Below are 13627 nucleotides of genomic sequence, written 5' to 3'. Positions count from 1 at the left end.
TAGGAAGGAACTGCAGGTGCTGATTTACACCAAAGATAGACACAAAATGCTGGAGTAACTCAGCAGGACAGGCAACATTTATATTTGATCTATTCACAAAATGCTGGAGTAACTCAACAGGTCAGGCAGCATCTCGGGAAAGAAGGAATGGATATTTGATCTGTCGTTTACACACCTCCATATCTCTAGTTTCCCTTTCCCCTGACTCTCAATCTGAAGAAGGGTCTCAACCCCAAAACGTCACCCATTCCTTCTATCCAGAGATGCTGCCTGCCCCGCTGAGTTACTCCAGCAATTTATGTCTATCTTCAAATTTTAAAAGTTGCAAGAATGCTTTTTGGCATTATAACATTACTTGGCTCAAAATGTGATGTGATCTCAAAATCGCTGCTGAAAAAACCTGGTCTCGACCCTGACACCCCAAACAACTTCAGACCAATCTCCAACCTACCCTTTCTGTCCAAAGTTTTGGAACGTGCTGTAGCTTCCCAACTCAAATACCACCTCTCTACCAATAACCTGTATGAAACTTTCCAATCCGGATTCCGCTCCAACCACTGTACTGAAACTGCGCTCCTCAAAATCACAAACGACCTTTTCCTCTCCTCCGACGCTGGCAACCTCAACATCCTCATCCTACTTGACCTCAGCGCCGCCTTTGACACCATAAATCACTCCATTCTCCTCACCCGACTTGAAACCTCCTTTAACATCACCGGCACAGCCCTATCCTGGTTCATATCTTACCTCTCTGACAGGCACCAGTTCATCTCCATTAACAACTGTAAATCCCCCACCGCTCCCCTCTCCTCCCCCAAGGTGTCCCCCAAGGCTCAGTCCTTGGCCCCCTCCTCTTCATCCTCTACATGTTCCCCCTTGGTCAATTAATCCGCCGTCATGGTCTCAACTTCCACTGCTTCGCCGATGATATCCAGCTCCTCATCTCCACCAAGTCAATCTCCACCACCACACACTCTACACTGACAAACTGCATCACTGAAATAAAATCTTGGCTTCAATCAAATTTCCTCAAACTCAACTGCAACAAATCTGAAATCATCATCATTGGTCCAAAAACGCTCACCAAATCCACCCAAAACTTCATCCTCAATATTGATGGTCTCCCAGTATCCACCTCCCCTCACATCCGGAATCTTGGAATCATCTTTGATCAAACCCTCTCCTTCGACAAACACATCAAACACATCACAAAGACAGCCTTCTTCCACCTCAAAAACATTGCCCGTCTCCGTCCATCCCTATCCTCCACAGCTGCAGAAACCCTCATCCACGCCTTCATCACGTCCCGTCTGGACTACTGCAACAGCCTCCTCTATGGCGCACCCTCAAAAATCATCAGTTAATTTCAATACATTCAAAACTCCGCTGCCCGTCTACCCACCCACACCCTGATCCGTGACCATATCACCCCCGTCCTTTACAAACTCCACTGGCTCCCAGAGAATCCAGTACAAAATCCTCCTCATGACCTACAAAGCCCTCCATAACCTGGCCCCATCCTACCTGACTGACCTCCTCCGCAGGCACACTCCCACCTGCACCCTCCGCTCTGCTGCTGCCAATCTCCTATCCCCCCCCCATCCGGACCAAACTCAGATCCTGGGGGGACAGGGCTTTCTCCATCGCTGCTCCCACCCTATGGAACTCACTACCCCAAACCGTCAGAGACTCCTCCTCACTCACCACATTCAAAACATCACTGAAGTCTCACCTGTTCAGTACTGCCTTCAACCACTGAAGGTCACCTCACCTTCTGTCTCCTTTCTCTGTTTGTTTACTTATTTATCTATTTATTCACTTCCCTATGTTCTTTAAATCCCTGTAAAGCGTCTTTGAGTGTATGAAAAGCGCTATATAAATGTAATGCATTATTATTATTATTATTACAATGACAATGTCAAAAGTTCCTTTATCAGGAACTTTTGGAAAATGTCTTGCTCTGATAATCTACTTGGCCACATTCTCAAAACCTGTGCAGATCAACTGTTTGGAGCTTTCACAGACATCTTCAACCTCTCGCTACTGTGGTCAGGTGTCCCCACCTGCTTTAAGAGGACCAGAGTGGTGAGTCTGTGGAATTCTCTGCCACAGAAGGTAGTTGAGGCCAGTTCATTGGCTATATTTAAGAGGGAGTTAGATGTGGCCCTTTTTGCTAAAGGGATCGGGGGTATGGAGAGAAGGCAGGTACAGGTTAATGAGCTGGATGATCAGCCATGATCATATTGAATGGCGGTGCAGGCTCGAAGGGCCGAATGGCCTACTCCTGCACCTATTTTCTATGTATCTATGTATCTATAATACCAGTTTCCAAGAAGAGCAAGGTGTCACCACTCAAGTACAAGTACAAAACTTTATGACTTTATCTGCTGAGGAGACTCAGGTCCTTTGGAGTGCCGGGGGCACTCCTAAGGACCTTCTACAACACGGTGGTTACATCAGCCATTTTCTATGGAGTGGTCTGCTGGAGCAGCAGCATCTCAGCGGCGGAGGGGAAGAGACTTGACAAGCTGGTCAGGAAGGCCAGCTCTGTCCTGGGTTGCCCCCTGGACCCAGTACAGGCGGTGGGAGAGAGGAGGATGATGGCAAAGTTAACATCGATGCTGGACAACGACTCCCACCCCATGCAGGACACTGTCACTGCACTGAGTAGCTCCTTCAGTGACAGACTCCTTCACCCCAAGTGCATGAAGGAGAGATATAGGAGGTCCTTCCTTCCCGCTGCTGTGAGACTGCACAACTCCACTGCTCCCAGCAGACGAGTCAACAGTAACAGTTAAGGAATACACAGTAAACATGACAATTTATCCTTGTCTTTACTTTTATTTATAATGTATGATCTCTTGCTATCCACTTTGCTGCTGTAACACTGTAAATTTCCCCAGTGTGGGACAAATAAAGGAATATACTAATGAATATACTACTACTACTAACGATTAATGGTACAGAAATTGTGGGCCGAAGGCCCTGTTTCTGTGCTGTACTGTTCTACATTTAATATACAAAGCAGTGGCACACACGTCCATTGGGAAGTGCTTCGTGAGGTTGGATCTGTCTTCACTGAGGAAGATACACACAATCTCCCAAATGTTCTAGGGGCCGGAGAACCTAGGGTGATGGAGGAACTGAAGGAAATCCACATTAGGCAGGAAATGGTTTTGGGTAGACTGATGGGACTGAAGGCTGATAAATCCCCAGGGCCTGATGGTCTGCATCCCAGGGTACTTAAGGAGGTGGCTCTAGAAATAGTGGAAGCATTGGAGATCATTTTTCAATGTTCTATAGATTCAGGATCAGTTCCTGTGGATTGGAGGATAGCAAATGTTATCCCACTTTTTAAGAAAGGAGGGAGAGAGAAAACGGGTAATTATAGACCAGTTAGTCTGACATCAGTGGTGGGGAAGATGCTGGAGTCAATTATAAAAGACGAAATTGCTGAGCATTTGGATAGCAGTAACAGGATCATTCCGAGTCAGCATGAATCTACTGGAATTTTTTGAGGATGTAACTAGGAAAATTGACAGGGGAGAGTCAGTGGATGTGGTGTACCTCGACTTTCAGAAAGCCTTCGACAAGGTCCCACATAGGAGATTAGTGGGCAAAATTAGGGCACATGGTATTGGGGGTAGGGTACTGACATGGATAGAAAATTGGTTGACAGACAGAAAGCAAAGAGTGGGGATAAATGGGACCCTTTCGGAATGGCAGGCAGTGACCAGTGGGGTACCGCAAGGTTCGGTGCTGGGACCCCAGCTATTTACGATATACATTAATGACTTAGACGAAGGGATTAAAAGTACCATTAGCAAATTTGCAGATGATACTAAGCTGGGGGGTAGTGTGAATTGTGAGGAAGATGCAATAAGGCTGCAGGGTGACTTGGACAGGTTGTGTGAGTGGGCGGATACATGGCAGATGCAGTTTAATGTAGATAAGTGTGAGGTTATTCACTTTGGAAGTAAGAATAGAAAGGCAGATTATTATCTGAATGGTGTCAAGTTAGGAGGAGGGGGAGTTCAACGAGATCTGGGTGTCCTAGTGCATCAGTCAATGAAAGGAAGCATGCAGGTACAGCAGGCAGTGAAGAAAGCCAATGGAATGTTGGCCTTCATAACAAGAGGAGTTGAGTATAGGAGCAAAGAGGTCCTTCTACAGTTGTACCGGGCCCTGGTGAGACCACACCTGGAGTACTGTGTGCAGTTTTGGTCTCCAAATTTGAGGAAGGATATTCTTGCTATGGAGGGCGTGCAGCGTAGGTTCACTAGGTTAATTCCCGGAATGGCGGGACTGTCGTATGTTGAAAGGCTGGAGCGATTGGGCTTGTATACACTGGAATTTAGAAGGATGAGGGGGGATCTTATTGAAACATATAAGATAATTAGGGGATTGGACACATTAGAGGCAGGAAACATGTTCCCAATGTTGGGGGAGTCCAGAACTAGGGGCCACAGTTTAAGAATAAGGGGTAGGCCATTTAGAACGGAGATGAGGAAGAACTTTTTCAGTCAGAGAGTGGTGAAGGTGTGGAATTCTCTGCCTCAGAAGGCAGTGGAGGCCAGTTCGTTGGATGCTTTCAAGAGAGAGCTGGATACTCTTAAGGATAGCGGAGTGAGGGGGTATGGGGAGAAGGCAGGAACGAGGTACTGATTGAGAGTGATCAGCCATGATCGCATTGAATGGCGGTGCTGGCTCGAAGGGCTGAATGGCCTACTCCTGCACCTATTGTCTATTGTCTATTGTCAAATCAACTCGTGCTTCAGTAATAACCTGGATCCACTTCAATTCACCTACTGCCACAACAGATGGGCAGTGAATATGATTCTGTTGGTTTTCCACCGCACTAGACCACTTGGATGAGGAACATGTGTGTCAGACTGCTGATCATCGACTACAGCTCAGCGTTCAACACCATCATCCCTTCCTTCCAAACTATGTCAGATGCAGGAAACTAGCGCTCCGCTCCGCCCTAAGCAGTTGAGTCCTAGACTTGCTCAATAACAGAATTCAATCAGTATGGATTGGCAACACCTCCTCCTTGCTGACCATCAGCACAGGAGCTCGTCAGGGCTGATGGCTGAAAAAGTTTTTCCTCATCTCCGTTCTAGCTTCTAGCTTATCCAGTCATTTAGACAATAGGTGCAGGAGTAGGCCATTCGGCCCTTCAAGCCAGCACAGCCATTCACCGTGATCATGGCTGATCATGCACAATCAGTACCCCGTTCTTGTCTTCTCCCCATATCCCTTGACTCCTCTATCATTAAGAGCTCTAGCAAACTCTCTCTTGAAAGCATCCAGAGAATTGGCCTCCACTGCCTTCCGAGGCAGAGAATTGCACAGCTTCACAACTGTCTGAGTGAGAAAAAAAAATCCTCATCTCTGTTGTACATGACCTCCCCCTTATTCTTAAACTGAGGCCCCTGGTTCTGCACTCCCCCAACATCGGGAACATGTTTCCTGTCTCTAGCGTGTCCAATCACTTAATAATCTTATATGTTTCAATAAGATCCCCTCCCATCCTTCTAAATTCCAGAGTATACAAGCCCAATCGATCCAGTCTTTCAATGTACGGCAGTCCCTCCATCCCAGGGACTAACCTGGTGAACTTATGCTGCACTGTCTCAATAGCAAGGGCGTCCTTCCACAAATTAGGAGACCAAAACTGCACACAATACTCCAGACGTGGTCTCATCAGGGCCCTATACAACTGCAGAAGGACCTCTTTGCTCCTATACTCAAATCCTCACGTTATGAAGGTTAACATGCCATCAGCTTTTTTCACTGCCTGCGGTACTTGCACGCTTACTTTCAGTGACTGGTGTGCAAGGACGCCAGGGTTTCGTTGCACTACCCCTTTACCTAATCCGACACCATTGAGATAATAGTCTGAAGAAGGGTCTCGACCCAAAACATCACCCATTCCTTCTCTCCAGAGATGCTGCCTGACTTGCTGAGTTACTCCAGCATTTTGTGTCTACCATTGAGATAATAATTTGCCTCCTTGTTTTTGCCACCAACGTGTACAACCTCACATTTATCTACACTATTCTACATCTGCCATGCATCTGCCCACTCACACAACCTGTCCAAATCACCCTGCAACCTCCTGACATCCTCTTTGCAGTTCACACTGCCACCCAGCTTTGTGTCATCTGCAAACCTGCTAGTGTTACTTCTAATTCCATCATCCAAATCATTAATATATATTGTAAATAGTTGCGGCCCCAGCACTGAGCCTTGCGCCACTCCACTCGCCACTGCCTGCCATTCTGAAAAGGACCCGTTTATTCCTATTCTTTGCTTCCTGTCTGCCAACCAATTCTCTATCCATGTCAATACCCCACCCTCAACACCATGTGCGCTAATTTTGCTCACCAACCTCCCGTGTGGGGTCTTATCAAAGGCTTTCTGAAAGTCTAGATACACAACATCCACTGGCTCTTCCTCATCCATTTTTCTTGTCACATCCTCAAAAATTCCAGAAGATTAGTCAAGCTGCATTTCCCCTTCATAAATCCTTGCTGACTTGGACCAATCCTTTTACAGCTATCCAAATGTGCCGTTATTACTCTTTAATAATTGACTCCAGCATCTTCCCCACCACCGATGTCAGGCTAACTGGTCTATAATTCCCCGTTTTCTCTCTCGCTCCTTTCTTGAAAAGTAGGATAACATTAGCTACCCTCTAATCCACAGGAACTGATCCTGAATCTATTGAACATTGGAAAATAATCACCAATGCGTCCACGATTTCTAGCCACCTCCTTGAGTACCCTGGGATGCAGACCATCAGGCCCTGGGGATTTATCAGCCTTCAGTCCCATCAGTCTACCCAATGCTATTTCTCGCCTAATACAAATTTATTTCAGTTCCTCTGGCTCCCGAGATCCTCTGTCTCCCTAGATCCTCTCTCTGTCCTCTAGTACATCTGGGAGATTGTTTGTGTCTTTCTTAGTGAAGACGGATCCGAGGTACCTGTTCAACTCTTCCGCCATTTCTTTGTTACCCATAATAATTTCACCCGCTTCTGTCTTCAAGGGACCCACATTTGTCTTTACTAATCTTTTTCTCAACATACCTAAAGAAGCTTTTACTGTCCTTTATATTCTTGGCCAGCTTCACTTCATACCTCATCTTTTCAGCCCGTATTGCCCTTTTTGCTATCTTCTGCTGTCCTTTGAAAGTTGCCCAATCCTCTGGCTTCCCGCTACTCTTTGCTATGTTGTACATCCTTTCTTTTACTTTTATTCCAACTCTAACTTCCCTTGTCAGCCTCTTACTCCCCTTGGAATCTTTCTTCCTCTGTGGAATGAAATGATCCTGCATCTTCTGGATAATGCCCAGAAATTCCTGCCATTGCTGTTCCACCGTCATTCCTGCTAGGATCCTTTTCCATTTGACCTTGGCCAGCTCCTCTCTCATGCCTTCATAGTCCCCTTTGTTCAACTGCAACACTGACATTCCTGGTTTAACCTTCTCCCTCTCAAATTGCAGATGAAAACTAATCATATTATGGTCACTATCTGCAAGCGGTTCCTTTACCTTGGGAGTGCCCTCATTAAATCTGGTTCATTGGACAACACTAAATCCAACATTGCCTTCTCTCTGGTAGGCTCTGGTACAAGCTGCTCTAAGAATCCATCTCGGAGGCACTAGATAACTGCTATTGAAATGAGGATCAAAATATATATTGAGGGGCTGAATTCTTCAAAACTTAAAATAATAGACAATAATTGACAATCGGTGCAGGAGTAGGCCATTCGGCCCTTCGAGCCAGAATTGTGATCATGGCTGATCATCCAGAAGCAGTACCCCGTTCCTGCCTTTTCCCCATATCCCTTGACTCAGCTATCCTTAAGAGCTCTATCTAACTCTCTCTTGAAAGCATCCCGAGAATCGGCCTCCTTGGCCTTCTGAAGCAGAGAATTCCACAGATTCACAACTCTCTAGGTGAAAAAGTTTTTCCTCATCTCCGTTCTGAATGACCTACCTCTTATTCTTAAACTGTGGCCCCTGGTTCTGTCCCCCAACATCAGGAACATGTTTCCTGCCTCTAGCGTGTCCAATCCCTTAATAATCTTATATGTTTCAATAAGATCCCCTCTCATCCGTCTAAATTCCAGGTATCACAAAATGCTGGAGTAACACAGCGGGTCAGGCAGCAGCTCTTGAGAGAAGGAATGGGTGACGTTTCGGGTCGAGATCCTTCTTCAGTCTGACGTTTCGGGTCGAGACCCTTCTTCAGACTGACGTTTCGGGTCGAGACCCTTCTTCAGACTCATTCCTTCTGTGACCTATTCCTTCTCTCCAGAGATGCTGCCTAACCCGCTGAGTTACTCCAGCATTTTGTGACCCATTCCTTCTCTCCAGAGATGCTGCCTGACCCGCTGAGTTACTCCAGCATTTTGTGATATCTTCGATTTGTACCAGCATCTGCAGTTATTTTCCTTCTAAATTCCAGTGTATACAAGCCCAGTCGCTCCATTCTTTCAACATATGAGGAATAAACCTTGTGAATCTACGTTGCATTCCCTCAATAGCAAAAATGTCCTTCATCAAATTTGGAGACCAAAACTGCACACAATGCTCTCCAAGTCTCTCTCTCTCTCTCTCTCTCCAAGTCTCTCTCTCTCTCTCTCTCTCTCTCTCTGAGTCTCTCTCTCTCTCTCTCTCTCTCTTTCTCTCTGAGTCTCTCTCTGAGTCCCTCTCCGAGTCCCTCTCTGAGTCTCTCTCTCTCTCTCTCTCTCTCTCTCTCTCTCTCTCTCTCTCTCTCTGTCTCTCTCTCTCTCTCTGTCTCCCTCTGTCTGTCTCCCTCTGTCTCTCTGTCTCTCTCTCTGTCTCTCTCTCTGTCTCTCTCTCTGTCTCTCTCCCTCTGTCTCTCCCTCTCTGTCTCTCTCTCTCTCTGTCTCTCTCTGTCTCTCTCTCTGTCTCTCTCTCTGTCTCTCTCTCTCTGTCTCTCTCTCTCTCTCTCTGTCTCTGTCTCTGTCTCTCTGTCTCTCTCTCGGTCTCTCCCTCTGTCTCTCTCACACAGTCACACAGAGTGACGCTGCTTTTTTTTGTCTCTCGGGTCTCTGTGTCTCCCACACGGGTTCTCTCTCTGAATCGCACACATCCTGTCACACATTATCTGTCACACACAGTCTTTCTCTCTCTATAATTTTCATTTACCCGATCATTCACACTTAGACTCCCTCTATCATTCACTTCCTCCTCACATATTGTTCTCTATCTTTTTCCGCCCTCTCTTACCACTCGCACTGCTTGCCCCTTTTGAGTTCTCGCTCCTTTTCAGACACTCTCTCACCCTCACTCACTCAGTCAGCCAGTTACAGACTTACCAGAGATGCTGCCCGACCTGCTGAGTTACTCCAGCATCTTGTGTCTATCTTCGGTGTAAATCAGCACCTGCAGTTCCTCCCTGCACATAGATACTCACTGTCAGATACTTTACATCTCTCTCTGCCAGAGATAATCTCACTCCCAGACTCTCACTCCCTCTCTCTGACTATCTCGCTCCCCCACTCTCAGACCCTCCCTCTCCCTCTCTCACACACTCTCTCTCTCTCCCTGACTCTCTCACACACACTCTCTCTCTCTCTCTCACACACATTCTCTCTCTCTCTCACACTCTCTCTCTCAACACACTCTCTCTCTCTCTCTCTCTCACACACACATGTTCTCTCTTTCTCTCTCTCACACACACATGGTCTCTCTCTCTCACACTCTCTCTCTCACACTCTCTCTCTCACACTCTCTCTCTCTCTCTCTCTCACTCTCATGGTCACTCTCTCTCACTCTCATGGTCACTCTCTCTCACTCTCTCTCTCTCACATTCTCTCTCTCTCTCACACTCTCTCTCTCACTCTCTCATGGTCTCTCTCTCTCTCTCCCTCTCTCTCCCTTCCCCCTGTCTCTGTGCTGCCAGCCCAGTGCTGACCGCTCCTGTCATTCTGCAGCCATGAGGCGAGTGGTGGGTCCCGGCGAAGCCAGGGCATCTATGTCCCTACCAGCGGTCCCTGTCCCTGTCCCCGGGACACCAGACTCCGTCCAGGACCCGCACCGTCTTCAGCTACAAGTGAACAAGTAGAAGCGACTAACCTTGCACAACTTTTATTGGAGCATTTCCGCTTCCGTTTCTCTTTCGTGCAAAAACTGCACGGAAACTGACAGCTGCCCGGGTGGTGCTGCCCCTGTCCCTGCTCCTGCTGTTGCTGCTGTCCCTGCTGTTGCTCGACCCCCGCCAGCGGGGCTGACACTGGCACTGGCACTGGCACTGGGTGGGGGAGCACGCGCACTGGGGCAGCGCGCACTGGGACACCGGGGCTGACACTGGCACTGGCACTGGCACTGGGTGGGTGGGGGAGCACGCGCACTGGGGCAGCGCGCACTGGGACACCGGGGCTGACACTGGCACTGGCACTGGGTGGGTGGGGGAGCGCGCGCACTGGGGCAGCGCGCACTGGGACACCGGGGCTGACACTGGCACTGGCACTGGGTGGGTGGGGGAGCGCGCGCACTGGGGCAGCGCTGCGGGACACACGCGGCTACACTCAGGGGGACAGAGGGGCTCGGCGTATAGAGAGAGGGTCACAGGGGGTCTCTGCGTACAGAGGGTTAAGGGGGTCTGTGCGTTAAGGGGGTCTGTGCGTTAAGAGGGTCTGTGCGTTAAGGGGGTCTCTGTTAAGGGGGTCTGTGCGTTAAGGGGGTCTGTGCACTAAGGGGGTCTGTGCGTTAAGGGGGTCTGTGCGTTAAGGGGGTCTGTGCGTTAAGGGGGTCTGTGCGTTAAGGGGGTCTGTGCGTTAAGGGGGTCTGTGCGTTAAGGGGGTCTGTGCGTTAAGGGGGTCTGTGCGTTAAGGGGGTCTGTGCGTTAAGGGGGTCTGTGCGTTAAGGGGGTCTGTGCGTTAAGGGGGTCTGTGCGTTAAGAGGGTCTGTGTGTTAAGGGGGTCTCTGTTAATAATAATAATAATAATAATAATGCATTACATTTATATAGCGCTTTTCATACACTCAAAGACGCTTTACAGGGATTTAAAGAACATAGGGAAGTGAATAAATAGATAAATAAGTAAACGAACAGAGAAAGGAGACAGAAGGTGAGGTGACCTTCAGTGGTTGAAGGCAGTACTGAACAGGTGAGACTTCAGTGATGTTTTGAATGTGGTGAGTGAGGAGGAGTCTCTGACGGTTTGGGGTAGTGAGTTCCATAGGGTGGGAGCAGCGATGGAGAAAGCCCTGTCCCCCCAGGATCTGAGTTTGGTCCGGATGTGGGAGGATAGGAGATTGGCAGCAGCAGAGCGGAGGGTGCAGGTGGGAGTGTGCCTGTGGAGGAGGTCGGTCAGGTAGGATGGGGCCAGGTTATGGAGGGCTTTGTAGGTCATGAGGAGGATTTTGTACTGGATTCTCTGGGGGATGGGGAGCCAGTGGAGTTTGTAAAGGACGGGGGTGATATGGTCACAGATCGGGGTGTGGGTGAGTAGACGGGCAGCGGAGTTTTGAATGTATTGAAGTTTACTGATGATTTTTGAGGGTGCGCCATAGAGGAGGCTGTTGCAGTAGTCCAGACGGGAGGTGATGAAGGCGTGGAGGAGAGGGATGGACGGAGACGGGCAATGTTTTTGAGGTGGAAGAAGGCTGTCTTTGTGATGTGTTTGATGTGTTTGTCGAAGGAGAGGGTTTGATCAAAGATGATTCCAAGAGGGGGAATGATGTTAAGGGGGTCTGTGCACTAAGGGGGTCTGTGCGTTAAGGGGGTCTGTGCGTTAAGGGGGGTCTGTGCATTAAGGGGGTCTGTGCTTTAAGGGGGTCTGTGCATTAAGGGGGTCTGTGCATTAAGGGGGTCTCTGTGTTAAGGGAGTCTCTGCACTAAGGGGGTCTGTGCGTTAAGGGGGTCTGTGCGTTAAGGGAGTCTCTGTTAAGGGGGTGTCTGCACTAAGGGGTACAGGGGATCTCTGCGTTGAGGGTCACGGGGTCTCGGCACCATGAGGGTGTTCATGAGAGGGGTGGTCCCTGCGAGATGGGGTCTCCATGCTAAGGGGGACAGGGGGTCTCTGTGCTAAAGGACACAGGGGGATCTAGCGCAGGATGCCAGTGCTGCAGGAATAATCCACAATTATTTCGGACCTTGTTACTTGTGATATTTTGTGGACTAAAAAACAGTTGCCCAAAGGGTTTAAGACAAAAAGAAATCTCCAGAGCACAATTGGTGTTCAAATATTAGATGGCCATCTTTTTTCTTGGTGGTGGGGGGGGGGGGGGGGGGGGGTGGAAGAAATGCTGGGTTATATAAAAGACCCACGGCACGGTGGCGCAATGATAGATTTGCTGCCTTACAATGAATGCAGCGCCAGAGACTCAGGTTCGATCCTGACTACGGGCGCCATCTGTACGGAGTTTGTACGTTCTCCCCGTGACCTCCGTGGGTTTTCTCCCGAGATCTTCGGTTTCCTCCCACACTCCAAAGGTATGTAGGTTAATTGGCTGGGCAAAAGTAAAAATTGTGCCTGGTTGGTGTAGGATAGTGTTAGTGTGCGGGGATCACTGGGCGGCGCGGACCCGGTGGGCCGAAGGGCCTGTTTCTGCGCTGTATCTCTAAATCTAAAAAAAATCTAAATCTGAACCAATCAATCTACAAAGGCACATACTGTCATAGAGTGAAGTAAACGTGGGCTGTAACCTGGCCATGTTTCAAATGATAACCATTAATATTGAACTACCCTGACTGTTCACGGGTTGTGAGCAAATAATGTTGAAAAGAGGACGGTGTTTTGGTTACCATTGTTTAGATGTTTATTTCCATAGAACAGGGCTGCGTACAGAATGGTGAGCTAACCAGTTTCATGTAGCATCAAAAGATTATGTCAGGAACTTTATAACAATGGATTTAGATTAACGTATTAAATTTAATCCGATGTGGATTGCAATTCAAACACTACATTCTGAAGAAGGGTGTCGACCTGAAATGTCACCCATTCCTTCTCTCCAAAGATGCCTGTCTCACTGAGTTACCCCAGCTTTTAGTGTCTATCTTAGGTTTAAACCAGCATCTGCAGATCCTTCTTACACACTACATATTCATCCATAACTTTGAGGTACACTGACCTGCAGTGGAAAATGTGTTATTTTCACATATATGATCAGGTTAAAAGTCAACCCTTGGTAAATTTATCCCAAAGGAACAAAATATGATGAGAAAAAATACAGAAATGCGCTATCTCTGTGGTACTCAGTTCAGGAAAGCAAGAACAGCATGTCAGTTTATCAACATGAAAAGATGCAGAAAGAAAAGAAAGAGGAGACACAAGGAACAAGTTGAGGCGGGGACTATCCCAACATTTAAGAAACTGTTAGACAAGTACATAGATCGGACAGGTTTGGAGTGATATGGACCAGGGCAGGTGGGACCAGTGTAGCTGGGACATGCTGGCCATGTGTGGGCAAGTTGGGCCGAAGGGTCTGTTTCCACATAGCATCACCCTAAGACTCTAACTGCAGTTTATGGAATCTTAAGCAAACGTGCTGGAGTAATTCAGCCGGTCGGGCAGCATCTGTGGAGGGAAATGAACGTTGTTTGTCCAAACCCTCCAAAGATACTGCCTGAACTGCCGAGTTCCTC

The 13627-nt window shown here is 48.1% G+C and overlaps 1 protein-coding gene across 3 annotated transcripts in view; it reads right to left on the bottom strand.

The window, feature by feature from the left end:
* itprid2 (ITPR interacting domain containing 2) overlaps positions 1–10210 on the bottom strand; it is a 138317-nt gene extending 128107 nt beyond the window's left edge. Inside the window, exons 1-2 of one of the 3 annotated variants that reach the window (XM_078404038.1) lie at positions 10114–10210; positions 9354–9433 (exon numbers count right to left, since the gene is read on the bottom strand). The gene's annotated coding sequence lies outside the window, so the exon portion shown is untranslated. Of the gene's footprint in view, positions 1–9353; positions 9434–10022; positions 10069–10113 lie in introns of those variants that run through there. The other 2 variants (XM_078404039.1, XM_078404040.1) reach the window with 2 other exon arrangements.
* Positions 10211–13627: the final 3417 nt, after the last annotated feature.

The sequence above is a fragment of the Rhinoraja longicauda genome, chromosome 8 (genome assembly GCF_053455715.1).
Source record: "Rhinoraja longicauda isolate Sanriku21f chromosome 8, sRhiLon1.1, whole genome shotgun sequence".
NCBI lineage: Eukaryota > Metazoa > Chordata > Chondrichthyes > Rajiformes > Arhynchobatidae > Rhinoraja > Rhinoraja longicauda.
The sequence above is the reverse complement of the archived record's forward strand: the minus strand, read 5'-3'. Positions and strand labels throughout refer to the sequence as shown.